Here is a 20,318-nt window from a genome sequence, read left to right on the forward strand (position 1 = left end):
ACACGTAGTACGTATAATCAGAAATGATCCATACATAACCATAAGACAACTAATAAGGGAACATAGTCATAATGCACATATCGTAACCGTACAGTGATGGCGATAGCAGCTAAAAAATCGCGATGCACAACACAGAATTTTTGCTTAATGCTGCCACAGTCAAGGAAGCAAGTTCGTTGCATTAACAGAACGGAAAATGATTCAACGATACGAATGACGTCGCTTAGTTATTGTCCTCGAATAGGTAAAAGGACTGTTGGTTATTTTAGCCAATGCAATTAGCACTATACGGATGAGGGTTCGCTGCTATCGTTGAATAACTGTTAGGCCTAGATGGCATCAAGTGGTTGGCCGGCTGAGGCTGCTCTTTCGACCGCACGGATAGAGAATAGTTGACTTAGCTTTATCTCTACCCCTTAATAAGTCAGTATATCTCTGAACATTTAGGTATAATAATAAAGTCAACCGAATAGAGACATGTGGATCGCTGACCGGTTCCATTAGTTTATCGTCGTGACATGAGACGGTTGTTCTCAGAACCGTGAAACATGAAGCGTGCAATCAGAATTAGAAATTTGAAAGGCGAAAACTTAAAGGATATCAAGAGAAATAGTTCGGGATTTTATCACATCATTGCGCTGATTTTTCAACCTTATCGCTGAAAATAATAATCATATTTCGTAATGTTATAACAAATATTTCTAAAGCAAATAAAAATATTTGGCGAAAGAAAAACAAAGTTGCAAGCATTTTTAATTGGAAAATCTTGAATTATGATGCTGTACAATGCTGTGCAGATAGTAAAAACGTAAAGAAACCGTTCATGATCGGGATAACGAATCTATGTTTGTGTCTTATCATTATGAGACGTGCATATAATTCAACGGAGAGATACGCTAAACAATTTACTCTCGGAATTTTCCATCGTTGTAGAACTCCATCGCTTTGTCAACGTTCTGTGATAGATAGATATCGGAGTTTTACACTCGAAAAAACACAATTTTGTATAGACTAATACTCAGCTGTTGTTTCCATTTACTTTGTTTTTTTCTGTTACTTTCTGTCACTCAAGCGCCCCGTTAACTGCTCTAACTAATATCGAAAATGGGAAAGGTAAGCAGTGTTAAAAAATAGTCTTTAGATGAGTTTCGAACAGTGATGACATTGATAATGTTTAAAAATAATACGACGAAAAATTTAAATAAATAGGGTTTTGGCGGTAAAAGTTGAACCCCAAACGTTTATACATATTACCGGTTAGCACAAAATATCTTTGTTAGAAGGCAAACAAAACTAAACGAAAAATCATATAAATAATGAAATGTAAACAATGCCGCCTTCTATGAAAGCCATTGAGAGAAATAGAGAGACGTAGAAACAGAGGAATATGGGAATCAGACCAACAAAGCTTTTAAAAATATGCAAAAAAAAAAAGCTCTAAAGCATTTGTCGTCGAGCAATTTGGTATAAAATGCGTAGTAATAATAAAACATGATTTAGTTGCGTTTGAACGCGTTATTCAAAACATTGAAAATTAAGAAATATTACCACTTGATCGGATACATTAACACTATAAAAATTTAAATAAAAAAAAACAAAAATACAATCTTAAGTAGGTGTTCAGGTGTTAAGCAAATATTAGTTCCTAAATAAGTGCATATGTTTTTATTTATATAAAAAAAATATGAAATGAAATAAATGCATGAACAAATTATTATTTCAAAAGGAAAATAAAACTAACTAATCAAGTGAGAAAGATATAAAAAGAAAAATACATTTTATCAATTTAAAAAAAAAAAAAAAAAAAAAAAAGAGAAGAGATAACGAACAAATTTCGTAGTATAAACTACAGACACTTGTGGATATTATAGCTGTCAGCTTAATATTTAATACTCATGTAAGCATAGTTTTTGCGCTCGCTTTGGTCACTTTAATTGCAAAGGGAAAACTGTAAAACTCAATAGCATTTCCTGTTTCCGGTTAGTTTTAAGTTTTTACTGCCTTCACTTATCATAAATATATTTTTACAAATCGTTGATTACTTACTCAACTGTTTAGACCGTGAGTGAAACTCTCGATATATTTTTGTAATTGATGAAAGAAATTCAATAAAAATAAAGACTATTCAACTATTATGCAGCCAATTTATTCATTTATAAAATTGTTATAATAATAATAGTTTTTTTTTTTTTTTTTTTTTTTTTTTTTTGTACACTTATGAATGAGATTAAGATTACGAATTAAGTTTTTAATAATTCGGGCGTAATATGAGTAAAGCGCAAGTTACAGCACTCAGTACGCTTAAAAAAGTGCCTTTCCTTTCTCCTCTCCTCCAATATTACCAATAATTGACATTTGACTTTTACGAGTGAAAAAAGAATCGCCGTTCAATAGGCAGATATAAGCAAATTAACAAGAAAGGCTTGTATTTGTTTGTTCCACTGAGTAAAAGAAAACCTCTTCTTATGATGTTTATGCCTTTTGTTCATCAAAGCTTTTTCTCATCTTTTTATTTTAAAGCATTTCCTAAAAATATTATTTACGTGATATTATTATTACATACTAATTTAATCACAAAAATAAATTCTAACAATCATTTTTCTTAGTCATAGGCAAAATATATGTAAGTAGGAAGTTCACTTTGAAGCGAATGTTTTTTTTTTCATATTTCTTATCGCAAATTAGCTTTTCTTGCATTCGTAAAGCATTTTAATAATGTTTGGCTTATGAGTTAACCGAGCGCGATGGTTTTTACATTGATCTCCTAGATAGCACACACGTATTATATATCAATTATTGTATCGTATAGTATTAGCTATAATTTCTAATACTTTTTTACCTTGTATGAACATAAAACAAAAAATAAATAAATTTAGCTTTACACTTGAATCTGTAGTGGCTTTACAACAAGTATTTTTACTAAATTTTAAATCAGTGCCTTAACGTACAATAGTTACAATATTGTGTTAATTATTGTGTTTGCGTTGTTATTCCAGCGATGTGTGAATGAACCCTAGTGACTACCTACCTAACTATATATATTTTTGAAAAAACCTGTTTTTTTCCTTTTTTTGTTTGCCTAATAGATGCTTTGAGTTTTTTGGAATAACTAAAAAAAAAAAAAGTCGTTACCCGTAAAAAATGGTTTTCCCTGAAATGCATAAGCAAAATATCTTGGACATAGGTACTGACATTGGTATGTGCAGTTTTAATGACGGTATGACTAACCTTCTAACCATCATTATAATTTTGAAGATGAACAATCATACAACGAAGTCGACGCGAAGCGGATCAATAAAACTGAACTGAACTGTTTTCGGCAGCTGCTGAAAAAAACACGTCGTTCGTAGCGTAAAATATTCGACTGAAAAGAAAGAAAATGAACATGGTCCTGGTATCGCAGGCTAAAAGAAAAAATTAAGAAAAAGTTTATTGTGATGACATATTCTAAAATTTGAATTTTTTACTACATCTTCAAGACAAAATTTGGATTTATTGGGTAAATGAATTTAAACACGTTTTATTAATAAAAGAGTGTCTCTTGTTTTTGATCAAAAATTGCACTTTTTCACGGAGACATCAGCCACTTAGCTGGAATGTTGACTGAACAATTTGTTTTGTTTTTTTTTTTTTTTTAATTCAACTTTGGAGCAGTTATGCTATTCATCATAGAGACCCTTGAGCTGAAGATGTCTGCAGGGAATGGCTGCAGTGTTGCCATTATTTAATATTTTTCAAAAATAGTTTTTTTTTTCTAAGACTTTAAGCCCTGTTTAATAGTCCCTTCAAACTACTTTTCGTTTCATTCAGAAAAAATTTCCAAAGAAACTTTTTTTTTTCGAATTGTTACCGTGATCTACCTACCCCCTTAAGAATATATACGATTCATGGAATCTGTGTTGCGTATTTATACGCATTATAAATGGCAGGACAAATGTACGACATCACCAGAAGTTGGTGATCGGTATATACTTTTTTATGATCCCGGTTTCGAATTGAATTTTAAGAAAAAAAAAGTAAAATATTGGTAAAAATTTTAAGAAACTTATATAAGAATATTCACAAAATAACAAAAGCGAAGTTTTCAAAACCGTATCTATTGTCTTATGTACGTTTGTCCTATGTTTAAAAAGCGTACCTTTCACTTAACAATGAGATTCTTTTAAATGAAAAACACTTCTTCAATTTCTTCTTGTTGACAAGTTGCAGGTTGTTGACTAATTTGTCATCGTCAGAAGAAGAAAGTTACCTAAAGTAAAGCTATCGGTGATTTCATGTTTTCAAAGCTTATGTGTTAGCAATCCTTCTGGTGTTTTGCGGAGTCTAATTCAATGTGATCTTCTTTTCTTGCTAGCGATCACCGTTAACAATTCTAACTGTCTTCAGGGAAGATATCTGTCCGCTGTCTTAAGCACTTCAGACATGCGATCGACGCTGCCAGTTTGCCTCATTAGAATAATTTAATATCCACTACGTTCAAGTCTCGTCGCCTTTTCGGGTTTTGAGCTAGTCTTTCTTTCGCTTGATATGAATTGTTTGACGATTTATATTCTCATGCAACATAACTAAGAAGAGGAGCGATCTACATCAGAAAAGCTACAAAAGGAAGGAATTCTTGATTAACTTAATATGCTGGCTGAGTCGACTTATGTCTAATTCTGTATCTATTTTATGTCGTAGTCAAAATTAAAATAAACCCTATTGTCAAATATTTAAAATAGAATTTTGTCTTAAATATATTCGCGATAAATGAAACCTTAAGGCAACCTTGAAAATATATTTTTGAAAAAATGAGAATAGATTTTTAAAACTATAATATGATCGGGATAAGAGATTTGGTTGTAAGATGTTAACTTAACTTTTCGTTTATCCGCCTGAGTAGCCAAAGGCGAGGAATCTCGACTAGCAAGTCAATGGTCGTGGGTTCGAATCTCAAGTGCGGTAGAGTTTTTGATAAAAGCCGATAGCCTTAGATGCTAGTGCTTTTGAGAGTTTAGTCTTAGAATTTATTTCTCTGGTGAAATTGATAATAATAATAATAATAATAACTTTTCGAACTTTTCCACTGAGAATGTAGCGCACAGGGTCGAAAAGAACGAAACAACTCAACTCAAATTCGAATATCTTTGAAACAAAAAATAACATTTTGTGGTCAAATGACAAAATGGTCCTGATTGGTCAACTGACACGTTCATACGTTGAGAACAATTGGTGCGTCTTCCAATGATTTCGTTTCGGCGTTGATTTTCTTTGAGACGAACAGAATTTTCATATTTGTTTTTGTTGTACAGTTTACGCCATTTTTTTTTTTTTCTCTTTTTGTTTTTTAAGCGTTAAGAAAAAATCTGATTTTGTATTACTCATCTTGTTGTCTGTATAATGAAAAACTCAGTTATCGCTTTTATTATGATTTTCATAGACGATATAGAAAATATTGAAACAAATGGCCAGAACATATATTAATATCAAATTCTAAAAGTGAAATAATCAGCAATTTTATCTGCTTGCATGTGCGGTTAAGTGCGTTATCTATTGACAGAATGGGATTAATTTATGTCATGACTACCGTCCAGCGGTTGAAATATCCTAATGTTGTCTTTTTGCTTAGTCTACATGAAATCTGTATACTATAGGTAAGCTTTAAATTTTAATTTACCTGAGGCGAGAGTGGACGTGTGGTTCGTCGCTAGTTTTCAACAAGCGCACAGTTACAAAAATTAAGATGTAATAAAGTAAAGCATAATGCATAATACTGTGACCAAACACCAATTAGTAAATAATTAATAGTTAGCTGGTGGCAGTTAGGGTGCTGCCAACCCAACAAATGAGAAATAATTCCCCATTTAGATGAGCCGTACGATATAAATGAAGAAGACTTACTATCGTATGATTTGTGACAATATTCAAAATGAATCTCATTGGTCTAGAGATCGAAATCGAACGCACCTCAACCTCAAAACGAATCGAAAATCTTAAAACCTTATTATCAATAAAATATAGTTTATATATATTTGACACTTGATTTGACATTTAATAAGACAGACGTATATCAACGTACTCCGCAAACGAATTGATGGACATCTCAAGATATGAAAACAACTTTACTATTATTCTTCATTTTTTAGATGAAAAATCCCGCAGAAGATGTCACCGACACGTGCAAGAAGATGGCAGTCAGAAATAATTAAGGAAGGAGAAAGGAATAAGCACTGGCCGCAGCCAAGAGTTATATATTCAAGATTCTCGTACATTGAAAAAGAAACGAAGGCGCAATCTTCTCTTTTATTAGCAATCCATCACTGGCTACAAGTGATCAGACATATCCTATGATATGGTATTGTGTACTAAGTTATCGTATTAACTAAAGCTTAAAAATTTTCTCGACTTCTTGTTGTGTGTGGCCCACTGCAGTCACGAAATTTGCTTCCCCCTATGTCTCTACGTCCTTCGATTCGGCCTTTCAGTTCATATTTTTCTCGACGCCCACGGTCAGAGTTCATACATCCCCACACCTCCGCATTGGACGGATATGCGATCTGCCGACGATATTTTCAAAGTGTAATACGATTTCTAATATACAACATACGAATAAAGATCAGTTATATTGCCCATCTGAATGATCGGATATTCGCGGTTCCCCTCACATATAAGCGTTGTTTCTTTTTAAAAATGATATACGAATCTTTTAAATGATTCTCGCATTTTCTTATTATATTAGGTGTTTGCAAAAATTTTGATCAGCGATTTCCGAAGATAAAAATGATAAAGATATGGCCATACCGTTGAACATAACGGTTGAATTCAACCATTTTGACCTTCCTCTACATAAAATAATAGTATGGTGCCGACGCTAATCATGAAGCACTCAGAGGATTATGATGATGCTGCTCCATCATGTCCCAATTGCTGGTTTAAAAGTGGTGATGCGAACTGACTGGAAATGTCATTTTTTCGCCACTTGTTGCAAGAGTTGTCCAGGTTGCACTGTTGCAGCTCGAGAGGTAAGTTAAGCCGCACCCAACATACTCGCCAGATATGGCGCCTCTTGATTATTACATGTTCAGATCCGTGCAGCATGCCTAGGCCAGCACGTGGATCCGCAAACTTGAAGAAGTACGAAACTCGGTTAATGGATGGATCGCTGTCAAACCAATATAAATTCTTTCGATATGATAACGCCATGTTGCCTAAATGATGGAAACTATTTTGTTTAATATATATATTGCACCGATTCTTCACAATAAATGACTTTTTTAAGTGAAAAAATGATCAAAATTTTTGCAAACATCTAATGATATATTTAGGTAAATTTAAACATTATTCAATATGGCAGTGAAAGCGGGTACATAGGCGTAGGTCGTTAATCTTTTAAATTTCCTAAATTATTCAAACGGATTGTCATATCTATAAACCTCAGTCTATTTGCACTGCGTAGGGCTTGTAAAAGGCTAAAGTGGACACTGGTATCATTTTGACGATTCTGATCTGCCCTATCATGAATGTTCATTTGTCAGAGAGTTTGTATGTATGTATGTATGTATGTTTGTATGCGTGTGCGTGTGTGTGTGTGTGTGTGTGTGTGTGTGATTTTTCGGCTGATCCTATTTCAGGAGTAGATATGGTTGCAAAAAATTGTTGAAGGGAAAAAATACAAAAAAAAAAAAAGGAAGAAATTTTATCAAAAATATCCTAAATATAGTTTTTATTAGGATCTAAAAAAGCTATGCGTGTTATTGCGAAACTTTTTTTATTATTGGAACACTACAAGAAAATGAAATTTGTTGTTTTTCGAGAAGTCCAATCATGGTGTTTCTTGTTTTTTTTTTTTTATTATTTATTTTGCATTCCTTTTGCCAGTGAGAACTGATAAACCAAACTTTTTATGAGACGCGTTTTTACGATGTTATGGGATTACGTTCGTTGGATGTAAATTAAAGGCGACATCAAACACAAGCAACCGTTACGGACTTTTGGTTTTTGCTTTATGCGTTGTTTTGCTATGAACTATAAAGAATTTTAAAATCAATCACACACACACACACACACACACACACACACACAACAGAATTTAAAATATTTATTGTGAAACTTTTCTCTCTCTCTCTCTCTCTCTCTCTCTCTCTCTCTCTCTCTCTCTCTTTCTCTTTCATTCTTCCTACTGTAATAATATTTCTAAGTGCAAATGAGTGTAAATAAGTGTAATAATAATAATAATAATAATAATTTATCGCTCTAGTTCTTTTAAAAAAATGCGTAAAAAAAAATAAAGTAATCCGTATAATATACAAAACATGGTAGATGACGAGATATATAAAATCGGTGGTCAACAAAAGGCCACATATAGTAGCGAACGAAAGAAAACAGGGCACTTTGTTAAGTGTCCATAGAAAATGATTTCAAGTATTTATATATATAAAAGAAAGGAAAAATTTCCTTAATGTTGAGATTTTTGAATGGAACCTTTCAACTAATAAAGGAAAGAGAAACTAATTTAATTTGATTTAATCATGTACATAGATGGAAGGTACCTTTGGTAATAAATTGTTACGATAGCATTTAAACGATGCAGGAGACAGAGGCTCTTACCAAAACAACGCCATATTCGATCATTTGTAGCTATAAAATTTTTTATGTTGCTATTACTTATTCCCCACTTAATGCTCAGAGAGAAATCAACTTTTCTATGGCATATTAAGTCTCAATCAATAAGACAATCAGGAGTGTTGTTGTTCTTTTGTTCACTCAGGCAACTGTAGCAAGTGATTTTTTTTTCTTAAGCAATTACAAGATTCCAAATAAATCCAAAAAAGTTTTTTACTTTGCTTTTTAATGTTTTGTTTTTTTTTTTTTTTTTTTTTTGTTTAAATTGAAGGGAAACAAAAGATATTTTCTTATATTTAAGCTTAAGTCGAAAATTTTGCTGAAAATCTTGGATTTGAGAGGCATGTCTAAGGAAGACATTTCTAATTTATAGGGACCGTGGATCCATATGCCATCAGTTCGTTTCATGTTGATCTCAGTCAAGTACAAAAATGATAAAATATTTCAAACGTTAATTTTAAATGTTAAATTAAAAATTTTCCATTTCGTGCCCTTACGATTGCGCATCAATTAGGTCGAACCAGGAACATTCGATGTATTAATAATGTGGCCAAGCGTAGAGCAATGAAGGAAAAATGATAATTGGCACGATGCCTATTCACCCATCTATAGATGACTGCATTATATGAGGACAAGGAAATTAAAATCGTGTGCATGTGTAATGAGTGTAACCGATACGTATGTATATAAAATATCATACAATGTTTTGTTTAAGATTTATATGAGAATGAAATGAGAAGAGAAATAATTTATTCAATTCGCAATGAATCTTTTTCTACCTATTACCTACTACAGCCATTTACATTATTTTAATCACTAATAAAATTAAATTAAAATTCACTTTTAATATCATGAATATATATATATAAGTAAGTATATATAATAAACTCAATATTGGAAGGAGAAAAATATATTCGAAAATGTTTGAAAGACTATTTTTTTTTTTTTTTAATATTGTAGCAAATAAATAATATATATCTGGCATAGGGCTTAATCTCTCGGTTCTTAATGTACATTTATGTTATGCAATGAGGATGACAAGTTTCAATTTTCAACCTACAAACTAAATTAAGAAGATCGTTTGCAGAAAATCAGGCTGACCGAATGCGTGAACGTTAGCTTACATTAAATATAAATTTATATATATATATATATATTTCCTGATTTCAATATATATATCGGTTAGGGCTTACTCGTTATCACATATACGTGTTTTGCGGTGTGTAGTGGTGGATGAGAAACATCTCGCTTTTTCATCAGAGATTATGATGAAATTAACATTTCTATCGAGAATAGCTCCGCAAATAATAATTGATGTGATGTGATGTGTACATTTATTAAAGGTATACTCATATACGGATTATTTATCCTTGATTTTTGTTGTTGTTGTTGTTGTTATCGTTGTTCGTTTCATATTGTTTTTAGTTGAGTTAATATTAAATAAATCATAAAGTATACCTTTACCTAGAAGCACAAGCACAAGAACAAGCGCAAGTTCAGGGTTATGAGATTACGATTAAGATTTTATGAGGTTACGGAGAAAAACATTTTAATAAAGAATTTAAATTAATTAATATTTCAAAGGATTATGAAAGTTTACCTCACACAGTAACATAAGTTGTCAACATAGTCGCTTAATGAAATTTCTTTCCCCGCCCAGCTATTCCTTTTTATTTTCTCTATGTTAAGCCTTCCGGTCGCCGCAATACAAATAGAATATACTAATATTCAGAATATGAATATATTGGTGAAGGTTAACTTTGCAATTTCGCAATCTAAGTGAAAAGGGAACGAGTTAGTTAGTTAGGCCCTTATATGCCGAAAAGGCCTAAATGTCAATATTTTATAATGAGTCTTTCTTCATGATAGTAATTTGACATAGATATCAAATGCATCAAATTTGAACCGCATAGGTCTATTTCCTGGAACCCACTCCATGTAAAATTTTTCATGAATAGCAAATTAGCAAAAAACTTTAATTTTTATTATTTTATTATGAAAATAGGTACATATTAGCAATTTAGCAAAACAAATAAATGGTAGAGAATATTTCGATCCTAACATATATAGGGGTTATCAGCAAAAGTAAACCCTTGTAAGAAGAGAAAGTCTGATTTCGAGTTTATTATGACCGAAGCTGAAAAATAATAAAATTTTTGAAAGTAAAATGTCTCTGCTAAATTGGGATCACGTCGTATGATATTTTGGCGATCCTTCAATATGCGTGTCTTTACGGAAGGTACGCCTATTTGATATATCTGATGTATTTGATGTATTATTACCAAAACGAGTGAATAACTATGCTAGGCGAAATCGTGTAGCGTATCTAATACATAGTCCTGCTCGACTATAATGTGCTTACTCGTGTTTGAATTTAATTTGAGAAAGTTAACTAAATACAAATATGAAAAGATTGATCATAAGTTCGGAGAGATAGATATTTGTGTTTACAGGGATTTAGGACTTTGGACAGATCAAAACGATATCGGGCGTTCTGAATCTTTTCTTTGCGAATTAAAATCGAAAAAAATAAGACACAGAATAAGACACTTAAACATTTTTAGGAGATTCAATTAAACCATAACTAAACTAAACACTTGCTTTAACTTAGGCAGCAATGGTGTTTAATTCTGTGCTGTTGTTAATAGAAAGAGTTTTCATGAGTTTTCTGAGAGTTTTTCTTATCTATCATTATATAATTGAAATTTGTATTCACAACTGGCTACATTCATATAGCTATCGTGGAGGAAGTCAAAATTCAAATATCTATCCAGTTGAACTATAAAGCATTGTAATTGACCTGTTTCGAAATAATTGCTATGAAAATGCGATAATCATTGTTGAATAGATTTAAAATGTCACCCAAGTAATATTAAATGCAGTTAATTATGTTATGTATGAGTGGTATAAATGAAATTCTACGCTAATCATCATCATCATCATCCCTAAACTAAGTGCTTTTAATAAATGTGTTATTTATTTGATTCCCTTTTGATTATAAGTACGCTAAATATACTTTACAAAGCATAATTTGACATTTTTAGAGACATGTATGTATTTAACGCATTCGATTCAATATATCTTGTAATCTGTTACGTAAGGGACATTGTTTTCAAATCCTGACAGGAGTAATAACAAGTAAAAAAGTTATATTCGGCGGAGTACGAACCTCGCATAACAACCATCACTAGATTTTTCGGATTCTAGTCTCCAAGCTCTTTTATTTGATACCCATATTGCTAATGTTATTAAGAACAAAGTAATCACCGTGTTTACCATATTCATTTCACAATTAACTCACGTTTAGGCAGACAGATAATATATATATTCCTTTAAGGGGATGGGCAAAATAGTTTTAAACATTCGGTCTTACTGGCCTTAAGATAAATATGGATAAAACCTCAAAAATGTGAATAAAGTAAAATTTAATTACGCGTAACTTTGTGTGTGCATAGACCGATAATTGCCATTTTTGGATCTAAAGAGTAGAGTGTTTCATAACATAAATGTGAAAATTGTCAGGCTTCTAAATTTAATAATTTCGGAGTAAGGAGCAAAAATCAAAAAATTAAAAAAAAAAAAAACCAAAAAAAAACGGATATGCGTTCAGTTTACGCTCCACTGTGCGCTTCCGCTCCGAGCGATTTGGCCCATTTTCAATACCAACTAGCGTGTAGAAATTTCCAATGTTTCTACCCAATTTGAAGTCGATATGTTTATTTATGCGACCAAGAAGGTGCCAACAACACACATCATACAACTCAGAATTTATGCTTTATAGGGTCACTGGGGTTGATACATTATGGGAAAAATCAAAATGAGTATACCTCCATCTTATAGTGGTGAGTGAGTATAAGAATATTGAAAAAAAAAAAAGTTGAAAATTCATACCTATAAGTTTTTCTTGCATGCTTTTAACGTTTTCCAAAAATCTGAAAATTCATTTTATAAACGAAATTCAAAATTCGGTAATTTTTCAAATATAATTCAAAATTGCATAAAGATATCCCATTAAAGTCTATTAATTTTTTTTTTTATTACACTCGGCCACGTAGAAAATTGATTACCACACGTTTTATAATACCGTTTGCAGCATTCAAGAACAAGGAAACAGACATCTAAGATTTGTTTCTCTTATGTATTTTTATAAATATATATATATATATATATATCTTGAGCTATGTTTTACCTGTTACTCGTTTTTTTTTTTTTGTCCCGTCTGTATATCTGTTCTCTTATTCATTTTTTGACGTCGTCGTTCGAGCATCCAACCATCCATACGATTGTCCATCGTTTCGCACTTTGTTCGTCCAGGTTGCCTGCCATTATTTGAAGTTCTCAAAGTACTCTGGCACTTGGTATGCAATCCAATACAATTTTATTTCAATTCTGCTAATCGGCATGGTTAGCCGATTAGATGAGTATTGCGACTATCAAGACAGTTTGCGTGGAAATCAAATCGCGAGTAGGGTAGATTTTCCCTTGAACACAATGTGTGCATACCTGTGTGTATATGCCATCAATATTTAAATATCCGAAATAGTTACGAAAAAAAAAAAACCGAAAAATTTTCAATATTTTCTTCAGCAATCTACAAGTAAGTATTTCTCGGGCATGTACAAAAATACGATGCATGTATTCTATGAGAGTTCTCTTGGTTACGGTATTGTTCATGTTCGTAAGTGATAAAAATTTGCGAACGAAGATCCAATATTTTGTAAGTTTACGGTATCATTTCCATCATACCCATTGGCTGTATAGGATATTAAATAGTTCGATGCGACTCGTTTTTCATTTTTCCTTTAATATAAATTTCTAGTTGTTTTTATTAAAGTATAAAATTTTCCTTACTTTATACGTAGATAAGTTTATACGCAAACGATTCTTTATATCGCTACGTTGCTCAAATTAATGTAAACAATTTTTATTAATAAAATTTTTACGTAAAAATAATTTTGCATGATATTCATGGTTTCATGAAAGGGAACAAAAAAACCAAAGTATATCTGCACAATGGATTGAGATACACACACACACACACACATACAATCATATCTTTCCGTACATATACCTACACGTTTCGATTTTGTGCAGGCCGGCATCGATCGTCAAGCTACAAACACATGGCTGCGTTAAAATGGTTCAAAAGAACAGTGGTCATGGTCGAGTCCATTGCAAAATGTTGTGGACCAACTTGAATCGATTTCCACACCTAACATGCAAAATAATCTTCTTCTTTTTCTGCCTATCCGTTATCGGATGTGCGTGTATTGAAAATGATTTGCGTAATAAATTGTTAAAAATTCATAATCGTGTACAAGAGTAGGTGTAAATAACCATTTCTATCTCTTGCAGGTGTTGGCAAATGTCCTACACTGCTTATGCCCGTCCATTGGCGTGTATTGCGAACCCAAGATGCTTCCTTTCTATCTATACCACGACTTCTTTCGATTTTTCCTTCCAATATGAGCTGCAGCAAGCCGTATTTTTGCTTTCGCACTATGCGACGCAAATACGATGCTTTCCTGTGTTTTGTTGGCGAATCGTTGTTGACCGATTTCGCCGAAGTGATTCTGTATTTCTTACTCGTTCAGTTCAGAGTAAATTTAGTAATCTACGATATACTTACATTTCGAAAACTCTACATCCACCGTACATCCAGTGCGTAGAATAAAATAGGCCAAACGTAATATTTTACAGACTGAAGTTTAAGCTTAGCACTGAGATCACGATTTGTAAGAACTTTCTTTGGTTTGCAAAATGCAGATCGCGGCGCTTCTATACTACTCTTGATTTCCCAAGTTCGTTAATCCAGCAGCCAACTTATTTACATTTTTGTACACCTTCTATTTTGGCACATTCTCGCCTGGTTGTCATGCATACACGTTCAGTTTTCTGCGATTGTAAACCATCTAAACTATCTGCCAAACGTGTAGCGTCATTGGCATACCTTATAGTCTTAATATTATGACCATTTACTATTTTATTATTATTATTATTTTTTAATTTACATTTTCTTTTCTCCCGTTGCCATGTAAACAATAAATTAATAAAAGTTCATTGTTGGGTATCGTGTAAATATTTCCTAATGTAGGTAATAAGATGGCTAAGAAAGTACTTTTCTTTAACTATTTACCCCAGCATTCATCGTTTGGCACACTATCGTTATTTCGTTAGGCTAATTGAAATTATTTTTCTCACACATATATATGCGTGAGTATTAGGATAAATCGATTAAACAATGAGTTTACTTTTCAACCTTTCCTCACTTACAATATTCGAGATTTTACGTGGGCCGAAGAAAGATTCATGTCGATACATAGGTATTTTCTATCAAACGGAGTAATGAACAAATCAAACAAAAGCGGAATGGAACAGAACCGCTCGATGAAGATATATGAGCGGAGCGGCAAAGCCAAGGATCGGTTGATGGTTCTCGATATCGAGCAAACGAGAGAGTTTACTGTCTTTCCATGACTATCGAATGAAAATATCTTTTGATGGTAAAATTGTTGTCGCGTAACAGATTTAAATTACGATCGAATTTACTCGATATCAAGAACAATAAACTGGCTGCAGCCAAGTTTAGATTGTAATGATGATTTGCATAGCAATCGATGATTCATTTAAACAAAACTCGATGTTTAACCATTGATTCAGGTGCCTGACACCTGTAAAGGCGGTTCGAGATAAACTTTCTCTAGCTTTAAAGTTTCCAAAGAATAATAATAATTATTGTTGTTGTTAGGATAGCTGCCTTCCTAATTATCATTTAAGAACTCAGAGTCAAAGAAATGCTTGAATATCTATCTGATAACCGATATTTTGTGCCATTTTACGTGCAAGAAACAAAAATAGAAAGGGAATTTAATATTAAATAATTGTAGTGATAGCATATTACTTACTGTCAGGAATAAATGATACAAATTGTTTCTCCTTTAATTCATAGTCGTTTAAAAATGTTTTCGTATCGAGTCATATAAAATTTTTATTAAAATTTCTTCAATAATATACGAAATAATATCATGCACTATATTATATATTATTTCTTTTTATCAGCAGGTGTTGATTATCATCGTTAATAAACATGCAAATAATACAAAAAAAAAAAAAAAATAGCTAACGAAACTTGTATTCGTCTTAAAACGAATCTTGAGTACCCTTCGTTTTGAACAAATACATAATTTAATGATAAAGAACTTCTCGCTAATTGGGGAGAACGACGATTGGCCGATCGAAATTAAATATGAATTAATTTTACTTAGCGTAGTAAATACTTTTGCCAAATTTCATACCAATATCTCATAACGGCTGGCTATAAGCTTACTACGGATCAAAGATCTCTTTGCTAAGCCCCTTTCGGAAATCTTTGCATGCCAAATGCACGTTTGTGGATCGAGTGTTTTTTTTTTTTTTTTTTTTTTTGTCTAACTTTTACATTTGTATTTTTGGCGCCATGTGAGAGTTTCAATCGGCAGGCAAGATGCGAGATGCAATGATTAATTAACATTATCTTTAACGATCTTTGACATTTGCATTCATTTGGATATTGTGAAAAATATATATCCGGCGCAAAAGATATATATATCCTCTGCTTTAATAGTGCCGTACGAGAGTAAAAATAACGAAATTCGCTAAAAAGAATAAAAATAAATATACAAATAAACAATTATAGTTCATGGAGTAATGCAGTCTGACCTAAAAATTGCGATACGAAAAAGTATTCTATTTAGTGGCACTCGAACACAGTTAACTAATGGCAATGACACGACAACAATAACAATAATAATAATAATAACAACAAGAAAAATAGCAACAAAACATAGACACGACACAATGCTCGAGATAATTTTATAGTAACTGTCACAACATGAAAGTATACTACGCTTGTCATTGAGTTCAAAAAATTACAAATATCCTTAAATCACGCGAGACATTGATTCGTTCGTTCGTCCGAGATGCGTCCATCTCTTTATTGCGTTTGATTGCTGCAATCTATCATGCTATTCGATATTTGAATGGCATTTTATTCAAACTATTCGATGCGCATATGTATGCAAGTAGTTGTTGAGGACTCAAAAGAGGGACCTAATGATACAATCGGTATATTGCAGATGATTTTTAAATAATAAAGTACACTAAGCATATTTAGCATACCTTAGGGAATATATACATATGTATATATATATATATGCATATGTATATATATATATATATATATATATATATATGTGTGTGTGTGTATAGAAGAGACGTAGAAAATTCGTTGCAAATTTACTGAAATAAGGTCTCATTCTTTTTAATATGACGAGTTTTGTTGTTGTTATAAATTTTGCGATAAATACTTTACCGCATGCTACCAGGAAAATGAAACAGTTTAGCAGTTAAAAACTAAAAGAATTTCTATACAATAGCAGCAATGTATACAAATATGCATAGCACCTCTACATAGAAAATATGTATGTGAATTGACTTTGTCGCAGTTAGCAATAAAGATCCCGAGAGGTGACGTTTGCGGTCACAGAAATTCAAAAAAAATAAATAAAAAAATCGGAAATTAAAACTTTATGTAAAAAGCACTATCAATGGACTAATCTGCGCTCTGCTCAATGAGTAAAGAGTCCAATAAACGCTTCACATTAGCATTATGTGTAAGACTATTTATCTCTTTCTATCCTAATAGATTAGGAGGCATAATAAATTGAATGAGATCGAATGAAGATCGGTTGTGTATATTTTGAAAAGTTGATGCTGAAGTCTCGCTCGGAATTTTGATATAAAAAAAAAAAAAAAAAAGAACTTTTTTCCAAATTTTCTATTAACCACGAATCTACTTACACTTGACGAGTTCTCCAATACCTAATTGTATTACGCGTCCTATGCCGAGTATGTAGTTAGTTAGTCTCTTGTTAGTCTTCAATTTCAAGATAATAACAGAGGAATGCGAAACGGTTATAAAGGCATAATTTATAATTTTCACATTGACATGTATACACCGTATATACACGTAAATAATGCATAAGTTTCACATAAGTGCGAACCAAAAAAAAAAACAAAAACTAAAAAAAAGGCTGACTAATTGAAATAAAAACAAGTAAAAATATGATGCTTGGGTAAGGCCGGGCGCTTTACTGCTAGAATTCTTTATCTCTTTTCTTAATAAAATACTAAAAATTGTGCTTTGTTTCCATGTTTTGGGCGTCGGATCGGACAAACAGTTCTGCGTGATAATAACCGATGTACTGCGCTGCGTTTCGTGGTCATATCACTAAAAGCTATTAAATATTAAATTTTTTTTTTTTTTCATATATAAGAGTTTACCTTATGGAGCGGCGATTATATGGATAGAGGCCTAGTTTTGTCGCGAAATTTTAAAAATTCCAACATCTTTTTTGTATGGCAAATATTTCTAAAGAAGGCATCAGATAGTTAATAGCCACGAAAGCGCTCCCATCATTACCGTTTTCGATAGTCAACGATCATCTTACATCTTATGTCAAACCAGCCTATGCACATTTTATTAGATTTCTGATGCGTTCCTCTAAGCGCTATAAACGAAAGAAGTAATGCATTATATACGCAGCCTTCGGTGTTAGTTAAACACCCTGCAGTTATTCGCATAACGACTTTTCAAGGTGATTAAGATGTTTTGTGGAGAATGATGGAGAAAGTGGATCGACCCGAATAATTTTCATTAGCTTTCATCCTTGGATCAAATCGCCTTGGTGCATCGAATTTCATCAAAATATTTCAAAAAGTACGACCTGTCGATTGAATAAAAGACGAAGTCATACAAATGCCCAAGCAACGTATGTTTATCTCACGTCATTTTGCGTCTAGCATAATATAATTTGCTATCCGAAGTGTTGTAGGCTGTAAAATGTCAATTGATGTCAAATTTCGTTAAAATATCTTAGAAATTTCAACCTGTAAATTGAATGGACAACAAGACATTGTACAAACAGACAGAGAAGCTTGAATCGAGTCAGAGAATCATTCTGAATCGATGTATCCATATATCCGCACGCGCGTCGTATCGCTGCGGCACGTGTCGTATAGAGTATAAAAGTTATTGGCAGTTTAGAGAACGAGTACCTGCCATGAGTGGAAGCCTTTCGCTCTATTCCCCCGTAGTAACAGAAGTGCAGTATATATATTTCTTTTTTTAGTTTGGGTGGCGAACAAAGGAGCAAATATTTTTTTGACGGAAGCAGGCAGTATACTTAGGCTTTTCCAGGTAAACTTCAGTCAATTTGCTATTTCGGGGATTAACTTTGAAATTTCGCATATGCCAAAAGGGTCCTTTTCTTTTTCTTTTTTTGTTTTTGTTTTTGCTTAATTTTAGTTGAAATCACGTAATTGTTCGAAGTCACTAAAATAACTCTCAGTATCAATGCATACATGATTAAACAATGCGAATAGTGTTGTGCCATCAGATATGTTACAATCGTACATTAAAGTGCTTTCCCATATAAAGCGGATTGCATATTGCATTTGCAATGTCGTCACATATGCATGTTATATGTTATTTGAAAGAACATACCCATCTGGGATTTTGTAAAATATAGTTGTTGTTGACTAATGTATAAACGGTCTATTTGTTTATTCGTCTGATGTGCGCAATCACGATTAAAATCTCAAACTTTTACATAAAAGAAACGAATTGATCTCAGAAGTTTTCAGTTGAGCGCAAAATTGAATTTCGAATTTGAAGTTAATGCTTAAGTTTGTTTTTAAAGAACATGTCCACTTCAGTTTGGGTTTTCTGGCAAATCGGACTAAGTTTTCGTAAGTCCATAATTACGAAAAAGTCTTGCATAATCTATATAAAAACGCTATTGTGAATTATGTTCTATCATTAAATACTTAAAACACCCTACTGTTATTCATATATTGACTTTTCAAAATAAGGCTTTATATGAAAAGTGATCGAAAATTACTTCCGATCCAAATCATTTTGAATAGCGTTTGTTCCTGGGCCAGAATATGCCGCAGGTGTAGCAAATTTCATCAATATATCTCAAAAATTAAGCACTTAGGTTGAACACAAAAATGCAAGACGGACATCAAATGGGCAGATGGACACAAAGGCACCAAGCTTTTTTAATGAAAGGAGGGATTATTCTCGATGCTGCATACATTCACACAAACTTAACAAAGCCTTGTGTCAAAAAAATGGTGATAGGTTACAGGCATATATGATAGGTAAGGGCCAGTTTGTATAATTATTTATGAACCGTTGGCAGTACGATATGTACCATGTTATAAATTTGTACAATACGAAATGCGATAGATAGATCATGTGCATGGTTTTGCACTTTTTCTGGTAATTAAATGTCGCATTTAAGGACTCCACCTAAAGGGCATGTCACTTTGCTCCCTTTCCAATTTCGTAATAAATTGGTAGCAATGGCAGTGGAAGTAGTAAGCAAGCAAGTATTGAATATGAAAAGACTCGTTTCAATCGGTTTATAATCAACAATTTTTTAAAATATTACCGTTGGCTACTATCATAAGGACACTGCTTTACTGTAAAAAGACTTGAATGAAGCGATAAAATCCCTTTTAATTTCTGTTTGAAACAAATCCAAGGTATTATATATTCGAAGCAGAGAATCAACCGAAAAATTATACAAATAAAAATTTATATACATATACACATATGTATGTAAATGTACGTAGATATGTGGGGCATATTTCAAAAAGCCCCAACACAC

The 20,318-nt window shown here is 32.4% G+C and overlaps 1 protein-coding gene across 2 annotated transcripts in view; it reads left to right on the forward strand.

Moving 5' to 3' along the window:
* Positions 1-1,782: 1,782 nt before the first annotated feature.
* The window catches only part of LOC119632699, a 78,258-nt gene continuing 59,722 nt past the window's right edge, over positions 1,783-20,318 (forward strand). The window contains exon 1 of one of the 2 annotated variants that reach the window (XM_038025742.1): positions 1,783-1,897. The gene's annotated coding sequence lies outside the window, so the exon portion shown is untranslated. Of the gene's footprint in view, positions 1,898-9,143; positions 9,280-20,318 lie in introns of those variants that run through there. The other variant, XM_038025741.1, reaches the window with a different exon arrangement.

This window comes from Glossina fuscipes, unplaced genomic scaffold (assembly GCF_014805625.2).
Source record: "Glossina fuscipes isolate IAEA_lab_2018 unplaced genomic scaffold, Yale_Gfus_2 1, whole genome shotgun sequence".
NCBI classification, from domain to species: Eukaryota; Metazoa; Arthropoda; class Insecta; order Diptera; family Glossinidae; genus Glossina; species Glossina fuscipes.